The sequence below is a fragment of the Meriones unguiculatus genome, chromosome 6 (assembly GCF_030254825.1).
Source record: "Meriones unguiculatus strain TT.TT164.6M chromosome 6, Bangor_MerUng_6.1, whole genome shotgun sequence".
In the NCBI taxonomy this organism is placed as follows: Eukaryota; Metazoa; Chordata; class Mammalia; order Rodentia; family Muridae; genus Meriones; species Meriones unguiculatus.
Genome location: NC_083354.1, coordinates 67,068,741 through 67,088,323, shown reverse-complemented (window position 1 = coordinate 67,088,323; position 19,583 = coordinate 67,068,741). Strand labels below are relative to the sequence as shown.

General features: G+C 45.0%; 1 protein-coding gene across 3 annotated transcripts in view; it reads right to left on the bottom strand.

Annotated features, from left to right (window-relative positions):
- Lhfpl2 (LHFPL tetraspan subfamily member 2) overlaps window positions 1-19,583 on the bottom strand; it is a 143,955-nt gene that overhangs the window by 54,455 nt on the left and 69,917 nt on the right. The window lies entirely within an intron of this gene.

The following is a 19,583-nucleotide window of genomic DNA, read 5'->3' as shown; positions in this document are numbered from 1 at the left end:
TAGTAGGCTCCATGGGAGGCTCAAGTTTCTAAACAGGAAATGTGCTGTGGCCATCAGGAACGGGGCAAGCGATAGCCACAGCTACTTACAGGCGCCCTGACCTGTCTCATCAACCCACAAAGTGCATTTGTGAGTTGATGCCTGGGACTGGCAGGGCTCCCTGAGTGGCCCCTCCCAGCCACGGCTACTCTGTGTGCGTCTTCCTGGACTGACTCTACTCACTGCTCTCTAGCAACGCTGAGGCCCTGCTGCCTCAGTCCTTTGCTTAGCTCCTACCAGCATCTCTTCTTCGTTCATTTCCCCATGTCTACTCCTTAACCCTTTGAGATCTAGCTCATAGCCATGGAACTTTCCCTCTAAACTACTGCTCTTCTGAAGAGGTTCTGGTCTTTATCTATTCACTTCAATGCCATGACGCCTTTCCACCGCCTAGAGGACTTAAGAGCAGGCCTCTTCTCTCTGACTTCACAGTGCACATACCCATCAAGGGTCAAGTCTTTTGCGGACTCCCCTTCATATTTCCATAAAGCCTCCAAGTACTCAGTAACAGCTCCTTAAAGAACCTCCCCTGAGCTCTGTGCTGCTAGCAGAGAAGCATGCATCCATAGAACTCCTTGGATCTGTGCCTGCTTTGGGTGTCAGAGTCCAGTGAGAGGGTCCTGCCCCAAGTCCTGCCCAGAGAACCAATCCTCAGACTTAAGAGCATAGCCTCCTGGGTGCATGTATGGCACTGGACAGCCCAAGACAGTTACTGGGGGACAGGAATCCCAGGAAGCAGCAAGGCCCAGGAAGAAACAGAGAAAAGGTATTTCATTTATTCAGGTTACCTTCAGGCACATACACCTGGAAGACTTAGGGTCACGGTGAGATGTGGGCATGGTGTTGAGGACAAAAATGCCAAGCTGACCATACTGCCACCATCACATTCCAACTGAAGGTAGCTGGTGGTTTGGGAAGGAGCTGGGGGAGTCAGAGCCTTTGTTTCATACGATTCCAGGCTGAGGTAGGAGGATGGGCTCAGGAAGAGGCTCAGGATGCTAGAGGCATATCTACTTCTACAGGAGCAGGTGGGAGAAGCAGGCAGGGAGGCAGGCAGGTGGGGAGGCAGGCAAGGAGGCACTCTCTTCTCTGCTTCTTGGGAAGAATGTTGAGGGCTGAGGACAACTGCTGACTGCTGTTGTGCCTGGACAGGACTGACTTACCAGCTCAGTCTCCCAGGGGGAGTAGGTTCCCTTATTTTGGGTTCCAAGCTGTTGGAGCCCCATTGCTCAGGCAGCTATGGGCAGTAAACTCATGAGGGCAGAGATTGTGTGGTACTGACCTACACACAAAGTCCTTGTACAGCCATGAGTGGGGTTGAATGGTACTTTGGAGGGAAAGAGTTCAGAATCTTCATCTTGAAACATCACAGGCAGTCAATTAAGAACATGAAACCATCAGCCTTACCATTCCTGGGCTTACACAGTAGCAAACAGGGCAGGGTATATAAAACGGGTGGCCATTTTAACCGTGAGATGTGGCCCACACACATCTGTTGCATTTGCTTGAAGCCTCAAGTGAGAGATCCACACAGAAGCAGCAAAAGTCTGCAGCTCTGCTGACCACAGGTGTCCTGGGGCAGGCTGTCAGCAGGTCTGACCACCTTAGCACGAGAGTCAAGCCAGAGACAAAGATGTACCCCAGTAAGTTCTGGGCCATTTTCTTAAACGTGTGTGTGTGTGTGTGTGTGTGTGTGTGTTTAAACACACCAGAACTAAAAGCAAAGGCAACTAATTGGCCACCTCAATAGGCTGCAGCTGTATGTCAGTCTGCTTTCCAGAAACTAGGTCAGTCACTTAGCCTCTCTTCCCTTTGGAAAAAAAAAAACAAAAAAACTCTAATGAAAATATGGAATTCATCTGCATTGCAACCCCAAGTGGAGAGCGGACCCATTTCCTCTCCGCATGGCTGCTTACTCTTTTTTTCCTCAAGGACGATGAGTGAAAACATTCCCTGGTAGGAATTCCAACAGTTTCTAGGAGAAAGCGCTGATGAGCTGCTTGTCCTGGTGACGTGGATAACATATACTCCCCTGCCTCCAGGTTTGTGACTGTGCCTGGTGCGTGTGTGTGTGTGTGTGTGTGTGTGTGTGTGTATAAGAGAGAGGGGATATAGAGGGAATGGAAAAAGAGAGAGAGAGAGAGAGAGAGAGAGGGAGGGATGAAGAGGTTAGCAATCATGGATAAGCAGATATTCTGCAGCAAGATGCAGTTTTCTTGGGTATATATAAAAGTATGTGTGTTTGTGAAATGACAAGGTTAGAATAGCAATTAACTGAGTAGATATTTCTGTAGTAAGATGTAGTGCTCTTGGGTATATGTCCAAGAGTGGTATAGCAAGCCTTTAGATTTCTGATGAAACGCCACATTGATTCCTGCAATGCATGAGTGTTCCCTTTCCTGCATCCTCATCAGCACCTATTGTCATTTGTTTTATTGATCTTAGTCATTTTGAGTAGGACAAGATAAAATCTCAAAGTAGTTTAAATATGCATTTCTCTGATCACCTAGGAGGTCGAACATTTTATTAAAGAGTTTCCCAGCCATTTGTGTTTTATCTTTTGAGAACGCCCTGTTTATTGGGTTGTTTTCTTGATGTTCAGTTTTTTTAATTCTTTATATATTCCAGATCAATATATTTTCAACCCTCCTAATGCTGCAACCCTTTAATACAGTTCCTCATGCCGGGGTGACCCTCAACCACAAAATTATTTTGTTGATACATAACTGTAATTTTGCTACTGTTATGAATTGTAATGTAGTATCTGCTAGGCTACCACCAAAGGGGTTGTGACCCCCAGGCTGGGAACCACTGCTGTAGATAGTAACCCTCTGTCCAATATATACTTGGCAAAGACTTCATCTCATTCTATAAGTTGACACTTTATATAAATGATGGTGTCTCTTGTTGCACAAAGCTTCTCGGCTTTATCAAGTCCCATCTATTAACTGCTGGCCATAATGCTGGTGCTACCAATGTCCTGTTCATTAAGTCCTTTCTTATGCTAATGAGCTCAAGCATATCAGCCAGTGCAATCACTCAACCTTCATCAGAGGAGCTTCTTGCAGTATACAGTAATTAACTGGAAAATGTGAGAGACTTTGGACCACTCAGTCCTAAATGGGATGTCTTTTTGTTTTGTTTTGTTTTGTTTTGTTTTTCACAGCAGGGTCTACTCTTTGTAGCTTTGGTTGTCCTAGACTTGCTTTGTAGACCAAGCAGGCCTTGAACTCATAGAGATCTGCCTGCCTCTGCTTCCCCAAGTGGTGGCCTTACAGGTGTGCACCACCATGCCCGGCTTTAAATGGGATATCTTTATCAAACTCTTCCCTCATGGTTCAGGATCTATGCAGAAGAGGAATTGGAAATACCGTAAGGGTTAATGATGGTGAGTAACTCCAAGGAAACAGTGTCTTCCAACACAACAGGGCTCAAGCCAGATAAAAGCCCAACAGAGAAGGAGAAGAGGGCATAAAGTCCTACGCCTTGTCAAAAAGTTATTTGTAATTGATACCTGCTGGGAAAAAGAGAATCTGTTTTCTCCAATGGAGTAGCACTGTGTATATAAACCCCACTCCAAGGTAGGCCTCATGCTCAGAGCTAGCTGGCTGACACAAAACAGACTCCATGTTTTGTTGTTGTTTGTTATGGTTTTATGTTTCCTATATTGTTTTGTTTTCTTGTTCTTTTGTCTTTTTTTTTTTTTGAGAGACAAAGACATGAAGTTGAGTTAGCACAGAGGTAGGGAGGATCTAAGAGGAGTTTGAGGAGGACAAAGACATGATCAAAACATAATCTATAAAAAAATTTGTAAGTAATTAAAAATAAAATTAAAAACTAATGTATAACAAATACATATCCATGGAGTGTTCAGCCACAAAGGCAATGTTCCTAACATGCTCTTCCCCACAAGGCTCAAGGACCACTGGGGAAGAAGGCTTGGGGGAATTCTAAGAGCCAAAGGTTGGAGAGGACTGCAGTGAAACAGAGTCTTTTGGACACCACAGGACCACTGCCCTCATGAACTCAGAGCAGCAGTGGCTGCCTGCCCAAGACAAAGAGCAAGCCAGTCAACACGCCAAGATGGAGCAGGTAGAGCCCATGAGAGGCCCTGCCTCCTAGCTGAGGAGATACTGACGGCTAATGGCTTCTGGGGGAAGGAGAGTCAGTTTTCTTTAAGGCTGTGGTTCTTAAAGAAAGACCACATTCTAGTGATGGTCCCACCTGCATTAGCAAATGAGGAGTACAAATCAGACTTAATGAGTTATTAAAATAAAAACAAGGGCATGAACTTGGGAGTGGGGGGAAGAGGGATGAATTGAAGAGAACTTAGGGAGAAGATGGCAAATATGATCAAAACAATTGTGTACATATATGAAATTCTCGAAGAACTAATGGAATGAGAGCTAACAGATACAATATGGTAGACCATTCAAGGGAATATAATCAACTCAAAGAAACCCACCCTCAGCCTCATTACTTGATGACCTGTACGACCTCAGGCAAATCACTTACTCTCTGAGCCTCCGTTCCCCCGCCTGTAACAGAACTGTCATTTTCTAGGATACAGAAAGCATCCTAGACATCGTGCCCAGCACACAGAAAGCTCTCAATAAATGACACTGTCTATCTCAAGATTTCCTCAAACCCCAACACTGGTGTTTGCTGGTGCCTGCATAAGACAATGCAAGGAGAGTCACCTGCACATACAACCACAACTGTTTCATTTCTTCTGGCACTGAAAGGTGGCAGTTTGCATGTCCTGTTGACACTGGCTGAGAGTTTCCTGGCGACAGAGCAGTTACACAGGAACATGTATTTGTTTAGTTCTTTGCGTTTGCTGCTCCCAAATGTCTTGGGATTGATCTATGTGGATCTCAGAAATGTAATCGTTAGCTGCCGGGCTGAAGAGGTCTCTCTCTGTGTGTTTGTTTTCACTAGAAGTCAAGCCTCTGAACCTGTGGTTTGCTAACTTCCCTTCTAAGCAAGGAACACTATTTATCAAACAATATTTGACGAGCAAGCCTGGTTCTGTATATAATGAGATGAAAGCAGAGCTGTTCCAATTTAAAACCGGGGTGGGGGGTTGTTAAGAGGCCTCTTTCCTTAAACTCATGTACTCCTAAACATGCCCCTAGGGCCTGGAACATTCTGTACAACACGCTCAGAAAAACACTGCTTTAAATCTGTAATCTAGCTTAAATCCCGTGTCCTACAAACTCCACCAGCCTACAATGGGAAGAGTCCCACTTCCTAAACATCCCTGACATGGCTCCTTTCCTTTTATTGACTACACACTGAGTTATGTCACCCCCCACCAAGTACTCTAGAATCAGTGCTGAATGGATACACCACCTGTGTGTACGACTTACAATGTCATGACTATCAGCTTCTGGAGGAGCCATATTCCATTGACAGCTCCTTGTCAATATTAGGTAATGGCAAATAAACCCAGGTCAACCCAACCTACCAAAAACTCACAAAAGAAATCCAAACAATAGTCAATAAAAATGCATAACCACACCTTAAGATATTTATGAAGTATCAACATAGTACAGCCTCCACACGTATGAAGTGTAACAGGGACAGAAGAAAATCAGACAGCAATTCAGAGCAGGGAACAGAAAGCTGACACAGCTGGGGAAAGTCATTATTCCAGAAAGCACAGGCCAGGAAGCAGGGCCCTCCTCCTCGGCTTAACTGCGGCTCAGCGGAAGCGTGACATGAGTCTGAGTGTGGGAATAGAAGATGCAGAGGACGAACTGCTCAGGGTGGTCTGAGGGAGACCAGCCAGGAGTGATGGGGCTAGAGCCAAACGAAAAAGAAAAAAATTCCAAACAATCGTGAGGAAAATTTTTCCTTTTCAGAAAATGCTGCTCTGCCTCCCCAGGGACAGCTGGAAGACTCCCAGCCTGAGTTCTTTGGAAGCAGATTTACAAAGCGGTACAAGGGGATCCCAAGAGGGAAGGTTTGGTCTGGCCATAACGGAAGGCGAAGATTCAAGACCAAGCGAGTCTTTTCCATGATTCCTCGAGCTCTCTTGCTTCTTCCCAGCTCACCCCAGACATGCCTGGTCTGAGTAAAGCCACCTGGATCTTCTGGCCTGATTGCTTCAGGGCCTGGACATAACTGTATGGACTGCTGAGGCGACTCAGCCACAATCTGAATTCCATGTTAGCCAGGGCCACCGGGTCTCAGTCACCAAGACAAACGCCAGAAGTCATGTTTGAGGACCTGGTGCTGCTGGCCCAGACTCTCATTAGCTGGGCCTGGCCTCACTTACCTCTCCATTTCACCAGGTGCCTACTGAAAACAGCCCTCCTGGAGACATCTGCTATCAGCTTTGCCCCTTTGGAGTCAGGAATAATGAAGCCTTCTCTTAATGGGAACACTGGGAACGTGTAGGATGTGAAACACTCACATCCTACAGCTGGACAGCGGATGGGATGGATTTCAGTGGGTCGGATGTCCGCTGAAATCTCATCAACACTGTATGAATGAGCCGTAACTGACACGGTCACCCTCACAGGCAGCTGTCACACAGTCCTTGGGGGAACCCTCTCCCAGTATTTTCCAGGCAGCACCTTTCCCAGCTCTACTTTGCTGGGTCACTCACTCTGGGTTTTAGAATCTTTTTTTTGTGTGTGTGTGTGTGCTGTTCATTACATGCCAGACATATGTTTTTGTTAACTATTCACTAGACTCAGGTTTCTGAAAAACCTCTGTCTAGAAATTCGGTGTAATACAGAGAAGTCTAGAAAGCATGGGATTAGAATTTGAAATACTTTTCTCTGTCTGGTTTTAGAGCTCTTGGCAGGTGTTATTGCGTATGTCAGGGTAGCCATTAACTACTTTTGTGTAGCAAGGTACTTCTAGCAGTAGCGGCTTCCGGCAGCAATAATTTACCATGACTCTCTGGGTTGACTGCTGGTCTCATCTGGACTTGCTTCCGTCCTACCATCGGGAAGGCCCACTGTGCTAGAAGGCCCACTGTGCTAGAAGGCCCGCAGAAGCCTCAGCCTGATCTCACTGTCAGTCTGTTAGCAGGTACTCCTCCTCCTGAGGCTAGACCAGCTGCGTTCTCACATGGAGGTCTCAGCTACATCTCAAGACAGTGGAAGCAGAGGGTGCTGATGTCATCAGGACTAAGACTCTGGACTTCACGCAGCACGTGTGTCATATCCTATCCATAAAGTCACCAGGCCAGCCCAGACTCAAGTTATGGGGACGTAAGACTAACTAGTTTGAGATGGGAAAAGCTGAAAAGGAATCTTTGACCATTTTAAATGAACCCCATGTCAATATTCCCTTACTGTGTCCAAATGACATGAGCTGTGTGATATGGCCACTGTCCCTCTGAGACCAAAGGAATCTCAGGACAAAACTGAGTCCTGAGTCTGACCCTTAAGGAGCTGAATTCTCCACACAGTCCAGCAATAAAAATTAAACCTGTCCACTCTGTTCAATCATTAACAGAAGCAGGGAAAGATGTTTCCCTGTTATACTGTTTTGGATCGCTTGATCAGGAATTCTAGACCTTTGGAGCAGTTCTGGTTTAGCTGACTTAGTCTTCCTCTCTCTCTTTTAAAATGATTTTTTTTTGTTTGTTTATTTTGTTATTTTTTTTCCAAGAGGTTTCTCTGTCTTGCCCTGGCTGTTCTGGAATCACTTTATAGACCAGGTTGGCCTTGAACTTATGGAGATCCACCTGCCTCTGCCTTCCCATGTGCTGAGACTGCACCTTGCTGGTCTTGCTCTCTTATGAAACATCTTCGATAACACATAAGTGTCTAAAATACTTTCCACCCCAGAGAGGAGGGCCCAGAATCTGGCAAACCCTCAACTAAAATTCTCCATACAGATCATCATACCACAGCTCTCTTAGGCACTCAGACATGAAGAAAAGTATTCCTAATTTGTATTCACAAAGATTCAAGGCCTGAATATATCTGAATACTAACAGAAGTATTGATTCTTATAGAATCAATATTAAAATTCACTGTGGTTAGATTTCATAAGTTTAAAAATCCAGTGACAATTATATAACCAATGGCCAACTAGGAGCCCAATGAGTTTTTCCAGCCACTAAAGGACCACTGTATTTGCCAGCCTCTTGGCCGCCAGCCTGTTTCTCCCATACACTCCACCCCCAACTGAAAGCAAAAGTCTTGCCCATCTTCAGAACCAGCTTCTCGATCGGTGCCTTTCAATAACCACCATGCTGTTGGGAGAAATGCTTACTACGTTGGTCATGAGACCATGGCAGAGAGCGCTCAATCAAACCAAGATTTGGGTTATTATCACAAGAGCACTCAAGACCTGAACAGTGAAGGGGAGTCACTTCGATTCAAGGCCATGTCCCTGTGCACAGAGGAGGCTGTCTGTACACAGCCAAAAAGCACACTGAATTATCGGGTGCCGAATCCAAGGCTGAGGAAGTACTCTGTATGCTTTGGCACTCATTCTTGTGTTGGCAAGAGTGACTGCGAAAGGCATCGAAGAGGACCTCATCTCACCTGGCTGTTGGAGCCATGTATTAGAATTAACTATTCTCACACTCATTCAGTAACTGACAGTGATTTGATTCACTCAGAGATGTAGTAGTCAGTGACCACATTCCTCAACTGTACTCAAGCCATTTTCACAATTATTTCTTTTCAAAGTAAAATATTTTGAAATCCTGAGAACATATCCTGAAAGCCGAACTGTAATTTCAAAAGCTGGAATAAAAGTGAATCTAAAGAGGAATTGGGAATTCCAGGGGGGCTGGGGAGGGGAGAACAATCGGCAAATGATAAAAGAGGAAGTAGGGAGTCCTAAGCGGAAAGCACTGTGGTGCCTGTGGCTAGGAAATCAACAAGGTGGCTGTTTGTTCCACAGCTGCCACTGACGGCCTTTGCGAGACTGGATGAAAACAAAATCTTCTGTGCAGGGTTCTGTTTGTTGCAGTTCTTGGACAGAAGCCAGGGACTAGTGTATGCTAAACAGCCCTCTGCCACTGGGCTCTATTCCCAGACCTAGGGCTAGTTTTAAGCCTAAGTAGCAAGAGTTCCATCAGGCCAAGTGTTGGAGGGATAGGACTTGACCTGCTGTCCTCAGAGGCCCTGAAAAGGGATCTGGAGCCTAACCCCCTGTTCCTCATCATTTCTGAGCAATGGCCCCACATCCTGGATACCACACATCGAGTTCATAACCCTAAGGTAGGTAGCTATCCTGTCAGCTACAAAAAGGTGTGAAGCTCGAGGAAAGGGACTGAGCTGGATACTGAAGTATGAGGAAACACTGATATGAGGGAACAATTTTGCTCCCTTCCTCCATCCACAAACTATGAGATTCTAAGAACAGGAATGGCCACCAGCATGGCCAACATCAAGGGTGAGTAAGAGGCAACTACTGGGCTGGAGAGATGGCTCAGAGGTTAAGAGCACTGGCTGCTCTTCCAGAGGTCCTGAGTTCAATTCCCAGCAAGCACATGGTGGCTCACAACCAACTATAGCAGGATCTGGAGCCCTTCTCTGGCCTTAGGCACACATGTAAGCAGAACACTGTATACATAAGAAATTAAATCTTAAAAAAAAGAAGAAGAAGAGAGGCAACTACTGCTGAGGAGTTAAGAAAAATCAGCAATTAATCCCATGGGCTATAGATATTAATTCCAGCTGACTACAGGGCTGAAGAGATGGCTCAGCCATTAAAAGCGCACAGTGCGCTGCTCTTACAGAGGACTGCAGTCTGGCTGCTGGCACCTGTATCAGGTGGGTCACAGCAGCCTGTAATTCTAGCTTCAGGGACCTCTTCAGCTTCTTTCACGTATGTGGTACTTGTAAATTCATGCAAGCTAATATGCATACACATAAACTTTTAAAAAATAATGTTGATCTTTAAATACAGTTGAATACTAACACAATGCCAATCAGCTGAAATTCTCTGGAGAAAAAGAAATCACATGGGAAATGTCAACTGTGATAGTTTATACGTAATATTGGCCACCCTCATGAACATACTTTCAGGAAGGCACCCATAGCCACAGCGCTCACTCACCAGCCACCAGGTACAAACTGTGAGTATCACTACCAAAAGGTTTCACCAGGAACCCCAGCAGCTGCTCTAAGCACCATCATCACCATGTACCTAAATTGTCACAACAATAGCAGAATGTTTGAGAGACTTGGGTATGAGTCAACACAAACAGTTCAGCTACAGACAGTGCACATATTTATGTGGATGTCTGCACGGGAGAGAGGGTGGAAGCACGGACACGGTGCTCGGGGCAATCACAACTGCCTCCCCACACCTCCTGTCCAAGTTCCTCCAAACCACTGCTTCCTGGACACACTCTAAACTTTTGCCCTTCTTCAGCTGCCATTTACACTCATCTCTACCTGCCACCCACAGGCAAAGGCTTCCAGGCCCAGATTGTAGGCCCCAGTTCTGGATGCTTCCTCAGCTGGTAAGAGCTCATTCCTCCATCCTCTGTCCCCAGTGTAAACTGGCTTGCCACAGCGACACCTCTGCTTACCTGCCCTTGGCCAGATCAGGAGCTTCTTAAGGACAAGGATAGCACCCTATTCTTTGTTCCCCCAGCATCACACAACTTACTAAAATGACTAGAGTCTTACCCTTGTCCTCTAAACGACAGGAAGGAAACGGCCAACAGGAGATACTTTCTACGTTAAGATACATTGGAAGGCCTGCACATTAGTGTAACAGCAAGTAGAACAATATGGCACAGAAGCTCCCCTTCAAGGTCTACTGACCGCACTGGACTCCACCTTTTCTGCTTCCCTAGGAATTCCCCCAAGTAATCAAGTCTGTGTTCAGACTTGGCTGGCCACACATTTCCGACAGATTTTTGTTTTCTTCCAGATCTGAGTGCTTGGGAAAATGTTGTAATTTCCTTGTGAGGCTTATTATATCTTTGAAGGCTGATTAGGAAACACTAACCCCCAATCAGCTTTGTCAAGTGGTTCTGTGTGTTAGTCTCAGACTATGCCCCATGTGCTGCTGTGGCACAATCTGTCATTTGAACATCATCTGGACACATCTTAGAGGGTCCCCTTATAGCACTGCCCATTTCAGGAGAAGTGACTGTGACTGAGGAACTCAAGCCACTTGGTAGAGTGAGGAAGGCAGCCTGCAGGATGCCCCACCCTGAAGCATAGAAAATAGTCTCATTCATGAAAACCACCATGCCACAGCCCCATAGAGGGACCTTTCTATGTCACCGTTACAATGACCCTGACAGCCCTGGGAAGAGAACTGAGAGGTCCTGAATCTCTGCAAATTAACTTATTATGTGTGTTCTGAAACAGATTGGATTTCAGGGGCTGTTTCCAACCTCATGGTATTAAATTTCCTCTTATTCTTTCCAGCACCACATTTCCAATAAGCTCTTTAAAAAATACAAAAACCCTGGAGAAGGATATTTTGCTATCTTAATAAAGTCTTCTACTTCTTAGGAGACAAGTCACTGTATTTTTCATTCTCAAAACTATTAATTTTATTCCCTTAAAGAATCTTATGAAAATATTTGTATTTCTTGCCTGAGATCCCTGGGAGGTAAACTGAAAAAAACTAGCTAATAAGGGATAATTCCAATATGACCAAAACAATACATACTGGAATATGGAAATAATTAAGACCCACAGAAAAAATGTTAAGGCCTCAAGGCAAAAGCCTCCTAACGCTGTGAGGGCATCTTACCTCACTAATGTGCACCAGATATAATTTCAGGGTGTTTTCTGTTTTAAACTAAGCAAGTTGCCTAAAAAAAAAATGTTTCTATAAATGGTATATTAGTAGTTAAAGTTGACTTCATATAAAGATTTTGTACATAGGACCCAGGGCAGGGTGACTCAGCCTGCGGAATACTTGCCACTCAGCACGAAGAGCCGAGTCTAACGTGGTTTCCGGTGCTCACATAAAGAGAACTTCTACTCTGGTCTCTTTATCCTGTCCACACCAGAGTTCTCCCCAAACATAGGACAATTGTCCATGCAATTATCAACTACTTAGCAGACAATACAAGCCACACTGTACATTCCAGGAAAATGTGATGAGGTTGTAAGTATCATTAATGACAACTGCGTATGAGTGAAAGAACACAAACCATTTACAAAAGGGAAAATACAAGTGGTTATTCAGTTTATGAAAAACAATCAAAACATTCAACTTCACTTTAAAAAAATGTTTGTGAGATGGTGGAAACTGGAACCTAGTAAGCCAGGTGAAGAAAAGGAAGACATTTTAATGATGGCCATCATCTCTACTCTCCATCACTCCCCACCCTTCCATCTGTTAACCAATGGGAGTTTGCCAATTATAGCTTATGGGATGGACTATTTTGAACATAATTTTATTGAAAACACACACACATTCAAAAATTAAAATAAAATAGCATTGTCACCTTATATCCAATGTGTTCTTCATAAACCAAACCCTCTTCTTTGTTTTTTTAGACACGGTTTCTCTGTGTAGCTTCAGCTGTCCTGAAACTCGCTCTGTAGACCAAGCTGGCCTTGAACTCAGAAATCAGAGATCCACCTGCCTCTGTCTCCCGAGTGCTGGGATTAAAGGCCTATGCCACAACCTCCAAGCAACAAACCAATTAAGGTCTAACTTTCCTGGAAACTTTTTTTTCAGATTTATTTATTATCTACACAATGTTCTCTCTGCATATACACCTTCACACCAGAAGAGGATACTATATTTCATTATAGATGGTTGTGAGCCACCATGTGGTTGCTGGCAATTGAACTCAGAACCTTTGGAAGAGCAGCCAGTGCTCTTAACCTCAGAGCCATCTCTCCAGGCCCCCTGGAAACATTTTTATAATTGAACAATGCTATTTTTAAAAGGATATTTAAAGTTTATAATTAATGGTTATAAAGTAAGAAGCAACGCAAATGTAAAAAAGAAGCTTGAGTTGATTTAAATCTATACAATGAAACAGTAAACTAGTAAAATGCTTTTTAGATAAGGACATTTTCGTGATGGGGAGAAACGCTAACAATGCACACACAAAAGCAACCAAATGTAAAGTTGTAGCAGACTAGGAGCTCAGCTGTGCCTTAGTTTGGGTTGCTATTGACATAATAAAACACCACGACCAAAAGCAAGTTGGGGGAAAATAGGGTTTATTTGGCTTACATTTCTGGACTATAGTCCATCACTGAAGAAAGTCAGGACCGGAATTCAAACAGGACAGGAACCTAGAGGCAGGAGCTGATGCAGAGGCCACAGAGAAGTGCTGAATATTGGCAAACTTGCTTAGCCTGTTTTCTTACAGAACCCAGGACTACCAGTTCAGGGATATTCTACCCACAATGGGCTGGGTCCTCCCCCATCAATCACTAAGAAAAATGTTCTACAGGCTTGCCTACAGCCCCATCCTACACAAGTATTTTCTTATTTGAGGTTCCCTCCTCTCTGATGACTTGTGTATGTATATGGTTGACATAAAATTATCCAACACAGGGACAAAGAGACTGCTAAAGAAAAGACAGTCAAGGCTAGAGAGCTCTCTGCTCATCAGAGGACCCCCACACAACTACCTGCAACTCCAGCTCCAGGGGATCTGACACCCTCTTCTGTGTACCTCAGTGGGCACTGCATTCATGGGCCCATACCCACACACATGCAGACATTGTTAAAAATCAAAATAAAATATAAAAAAAACAAAAGGAGAGATATTCTCAGAAACTGGTCCATTAGCAGCAACCTCTACAATCCAGGCGCTTTTTGTGCCTTGCTTCCGCTTTCCTGCATGACTCGGGTGCTCTGGGCAGGTGGGCAGGGACCGACACTAACATCTTTTGGCAGTTATGGTCCAACCACAACAGTAACAGTGTAAGGCTGCTGCTTGGCTTTAAGAGTGTACCTCAGTGCTCTGTGGCACCAAAGGAGACTCAAGTGTGACCCTTGGGCAGGTTTAATCTAGTTTTACCTTAAGATATAGAAATGGTATAAATATGCAGCTGCACCACACAGAAAATCCACAGCAGCTAGACGACAGTGTATCCATGAGGTTTTACCATGTGATTTGCTATGCACTGTCCCCTCACCCAAGTGTTTATTCATGTCCAGATGGAGCCTTCAAAATACCTGACGGGAGGCTGTGAGTGACCCCAAACTGATGATTCTGACTGAATAAGGAGGCATCTATGAAACCCTGTGCTCACTACCCTACAGTCTTCCTAATCCACAGGTGCTCCATACATACCGAGAAAAGTGGACTGCAGTTCACTGTTGGCTCACTGACACAGTCTGGGCACAGAGAGTATGTCTGAGTTCCACAGGCAACGGGGGACCAGCTCTTTCAGAGGAACCACACCAGATTCACACATGGAGAGCGGAGACGCCTGAGCTGGTGCTGCCATTAAGCTGCAAGCGTTGGACACCTGACGCTATTTGGCTGCGTGCGGAATAACTTGTCTCAAGATCAGGCAAACCTAACAGTGCGCCCATGATTCCAATTGGCCTGAAGAGCTTTTCCTAGAGTGTCAGAGATCCTCGCCTGTGGTACACAGTGAGTGGCTGGCCTGTGGCTTGGGGAATGTAGTGCCAGGCATATCTGGAAAGATAGTACCACTGAATGACTAGTCGTTTACCCAGCAGGGAGCCCTAGAGAGGGCAAGATTATAAAAATGTTACCTTGGTGATGGAACTGGCTCAAATGGAGATGCAGGTGAGATCAATACTTAATTCAAAGGAAGTCAGTTTCACTTAGGAAATCATGACAAATTCTCAGAGCAGAGAGCGAGTCTGCGGGGCTGGAGCCAGGGGCTTCAGAGGCATGCCATTGCCCTCTGTAGTGATGAGCGGGGGATTACTGGGGTTTGGAATAAAAGCATGATTTCTTTAAAGAAAAAATAAGTAAAGCATATGCAGATACGCTACCCTACATTGTGTCTTTTCCATCCATGGGCACAAAATAAGAATCTGGCAATGGTAGCCAGTTCCATGTAAAGTCATTCATACATTTTATGGTCACATTGTGAGAGGAAGTCTGGTCATCTACTTCTGTTACAGTTTGAACCTGAAGTGCCCCCATCAGGCTCATGTTCTGAGTGCTGGTTCTCAAACTGCAGCACCATCTGGAGGGCTACAGAGTCAACAGGAGGTGGGGCCTGGCGAAAGGAGGTCACTGAAGGCAGCCTCTGATAGACACACCTGTCCCCGGTTCCAGCCTGCTGTCTGTCTTTATTTTCCGTGCTCTGAACCAGCTACTGCCTCACGCTTCTGGGACATGAACATTGCTTGGTCTTCCACCCCACAATGGACTGAAATGTCAGAAATTCCCTTAGATTGATCCTATCAGTGCCCTTAGGTTGTCAGTGTTAGTTACAGTGATGAAAAAGTAACTAACACAGGTTCCTTTCACACAGCAACTGAAAAGGTCGATCATCCAAGTAAAAAGCTTCCCAGGGCTGGGTGTGTTGGCACATGATTTTCCAGCACTTTGGGAAGCAGAGGTAGGTAGATCTCTGAGTTTGAGGCCAGCCTGGTCTACATAGTCATTTCCAGGTTGGCCAGGGTTACATAAAACCCTATCTCAAAAAAGAAAAACAGCAAATAAGGAAGGAACAGAGGGAAGGAAGAGGGAGAGAGAAAGTATGGAGGGAGAGAGGGAGGGCCAGCTTTCCAGCAGTGACCATGAGGGATAGATGAGTGACAGCAAAAGTATCAACTAGAAGCCTGGTATGGTGGTACACACCTTTACCCAACACTCGGGAGGCAGAGGTAGGCAGATCTCTGTAAGTTTGAGGCCAGCCTGGTCTACAAAGGTAGTAAAGGACAGCCAGGGCTACACACAGAAACCCTGTCAACAACACACCGAGTCACTGAAGGTACCCTAAAAGGTTCAAACCTTCCTCTTAAAAGGTGTAGTTTATTGAGGAAATGTACTTTTCATAGACAGAAGGGCAGAGGCCCTAGTAGGCTTTTGTAGCCAGAGGATCTTATCAAAGAACTCCAAGATGTTATCTCAGTATTAACGAAGTGTGGAGGGTGTACACTGGAGAGGACGGCTTAGCACTTAAAAACACTGGGTGCGCTTCCAGAGGACCCAGGTTTGATCCCCAGCACCTACATGGTGGCTCAAAAATGTCTGTACCTCCAGATCTGGAGGACCCTGATGCCCACTTCCAGCCTCCTTCTGTAGCAGGCACACACATGGTATGCAGCCCTACATGCAGAAAAAAGAATCATGTGTATATATGCACATATATTCATACAAAATAATTAAGAGAAATCATAACTCTAAAATTTCTACCTATTTCATGATTTCAATGGCCTTTTTCAAACCATAAATATGACTATCATTATTACAGAAATGAGGTAGTTGGTTCAATTCACACTTAGTCAAGGAAGGAAGTTGTCACGCTCTCACTTACCAAATAAACACTTCTCTGTTCCCTTTAACTACTAACAGATTGATTATATAAATGAGGTCTACACTGCAGCTACAAGTTAACAGCGTAAGTAGTATAACAGCTAACGTACACAAGGAGAAAACCACCTTTCCAGCTAAGGGAATATTTTTCATGAGATTTACAGTTGAGAAGCCAGGTCTGCTTACCCAAGTTGTTCTAAAGGCACTGAAAGTTTTCCCAGTAAGTTAATTCTCTGTGCTAGCTTTTTAAATGATGGGAATTGAATAGTTAAAAAATGCAGTGCCTCTTCGGCTTCTACCATTTTCAAGGGCTTTGCCTCTGTGTGGGGTGTGGCTACTGCCCAGCTGAGTACATTACACCTTGCTAGTTCACTCAGTTCCAACTTGGAAGAAGATCCAAGAAGACCAAGTTTCACGGTACAGTCTCCAGAGACGGTGGCCCCTGTGTGATTACTCTCTACCTAGTCAGAGTATCTTCCCTTGACCAAACAAGCCTAACCAGTGCCACAGGCAGCCCAGGAAGCCAGATTCAAACTCAATGGACTTTAGACTGCGGCACTCTTCAGGAAGGGCTCCTCCGTTTTCCTGTGACATAGTTAGGAGCCTAGTTCTAAAGATTCACTAAGTGTTAGTTCCCCACACCCCACTAGGCACACATACACATCCTACTGCCTTCCTAGCAGCCTGTGACACGGGGGGGGGGGGGGGCAGATGTTAAGAACTCAGTCAAGGTTACACACCTAAGTATAAGCAGGCCCAGAAAACTTGCTAAAATAAGTCTTCTGATGTTAAATATATACTTCAGCTTGCCCTCTTTAAAGCCTTCCCACAATTCCCACAGGGTTGAGAGCAGAGCAGAGCTGGGACACCTTGCCTCTCTGCTAAGGAGTTGTGGGAGGTGAGGCATTTATTCAGGCTCAGTGGGAGCCTGAGAGAATGGGTTCTTATTCTCTCATCTCCATGCAACTCTCCACAGTACCTGGTGTCAGGGAGCTGGGTACAGGACACTGGACACTGACACCCACGCCTCCCTCTCTACTTACATCAACCTCCCAAACCAGTGAGAAGGAAGAAGCCATCCCCAAGTACAAAGGTGGAGAACAGGAAGTTTTAAAACCTTCCTTGGGCATGCAGCCACATGTCCCTCTGCTGGGATCCCAGCCCAGGTGTGTCCAACGTATTTTGAGGACAGCCGATGCCTGGAGTCACATCAAACTGCAATTGTTCTTTCTGTACAAGAGCTGCTTGTGGAGGGGCTGGTTTTACGGGGGATCTCAAGGGCAAACATGACTTGGCTTCTTGAGGCACTGCAAAATGGACCTGGCTTTTCCCCGAAGCAGGATTAAATAGGCGAGGCCGGCGGTGATCCAGGGTGACATCTCACAGCAGGCAAGTCAGCCGCCAGCACAACACATGGAAACTGTGGGGCGCTGAGCCGGAGTTTTCACATGACTCCTTGGGTAGCATGGCCTGGCTCTCGTTCCTGGGAACTCAAGCAGATGGCCCCTCTGAATACAGTGAAAACACATGGTTCCTCACAGCACAGATCCCCTCCTGCTGAGCATGTCTTCCCCGGAATAATGATATGAGCAAACACAGGCCTCACTGCCTGGCCCTGCCACGCCACCATCACCTGGATGACAGGCACCTGACATTCTGGATCTAAAATGCCTGGCAGACTGATATCACCAGCCAAATTCTAAACAATTTATGAATACCTGGTTTAAAATATTCTGTGCAATAAGTCTCTTTAACACAGAGAAAAGGGTGTTATATGTGTTATATGTATGTATATGTAGACACATGTATGTATATATATGCACATACAAACATGTATGTACATACATACATACACACTTTTGAGACAGCATCTCAAGTAGGCCAGGCTAGCCTCTAACTCATTGTTGTCAAGGAATACCTTGAAATTCTCATCTTTTCTGCCTCTACCTCCTATGATTACAGGTATATACTACCATGTCTGATTTAATTCTTTCTATTAATCAGCTTCTCTCACCTCTACTAAATAAATATGGAACAGATATTTAAAGATTGGCAATTTGATAAGGTGCAAACATTTACCCTGCCCAGGACACCACCTGTCTCAAGCCAGACCTTGCTTTCCCATGAGAAGGCTGCTGCTCAAATAATTTCAAAACTCACAAGAGTTTGCAACTCTCATAAAAAAAGTGTGCGCTAGAATCTGGTAACACTTGAGAAGTCATTAGCGAAAGATAGAACACAGGAAAATACTTCCTTTCTCAAAACTTGTAAACCAAAACAATGGCTTTTCTACAAAGGGAATGGTATTTGTAGCAATGCCCCGTACAAACCCTCTGCACGTGGCAGGCCCTGCAGTCATCAACTGGACCAGAATCTACACTGGGCCCTTGGCTGCTTTGATCTAAGCTCACTGCCAAGGTTCCAACGCTGACAGGGCCCTGAGAGAACAGAGGCGAACAGGCCTCTCCCTTTTGAAAACTGAACTGGATCAATTTTTAGAGGCAGTTATTCAACTACCCACTGCCTTGATTTTCCTAAATGCATGCTGCACAGGACTACTAATCTTGCTACTGCCAAGATTTTCAAAGGCGACCTTGGGAGATTAAACTCTGCTCAGTCATCCACCACCTGCCACTGAATCATTTCTAACTTTCTTTCTGGCAATCCCCCTGGGTGAGTGATCATCAAGAAGTCTGGGTCATTTAAATTGACCATGTCTACTCCCCCCCCCCCTTCTCAGAGAAATGATAGAGGAGTTGAAATGGTCTACAGAGAGGCTAAAAGGGAAAGACTACTCCCACAATGCAGATCTCTTAAACTTGTACCTGAGCAGTGACAGAAAAAAGCAGATCAGAAGTGAAGAAAAATATACAGTATTAAATTCAATGCCACTTATTCAACTTCAGTATGAGTTCTTCATGATAATAATTGATGTTACCCAAGTGGTGCATCAAGCCTAGCAAACTAGTGCTTACCACTAGTGTGGTGGTTTGAATTATAATGGCCTCCCAGAGGCTCTTATGTTTGAATGATTGGTCCCTACTTGTTGGAACTCTTTGGGAAGGACTAGGAGGTGTGGCCTTGTTGAAGGAAGTGTGTCACTGGGGCCCAGTTTTGAGGTTGCCAAAGCTCACACCAGGCTGTTATTTCT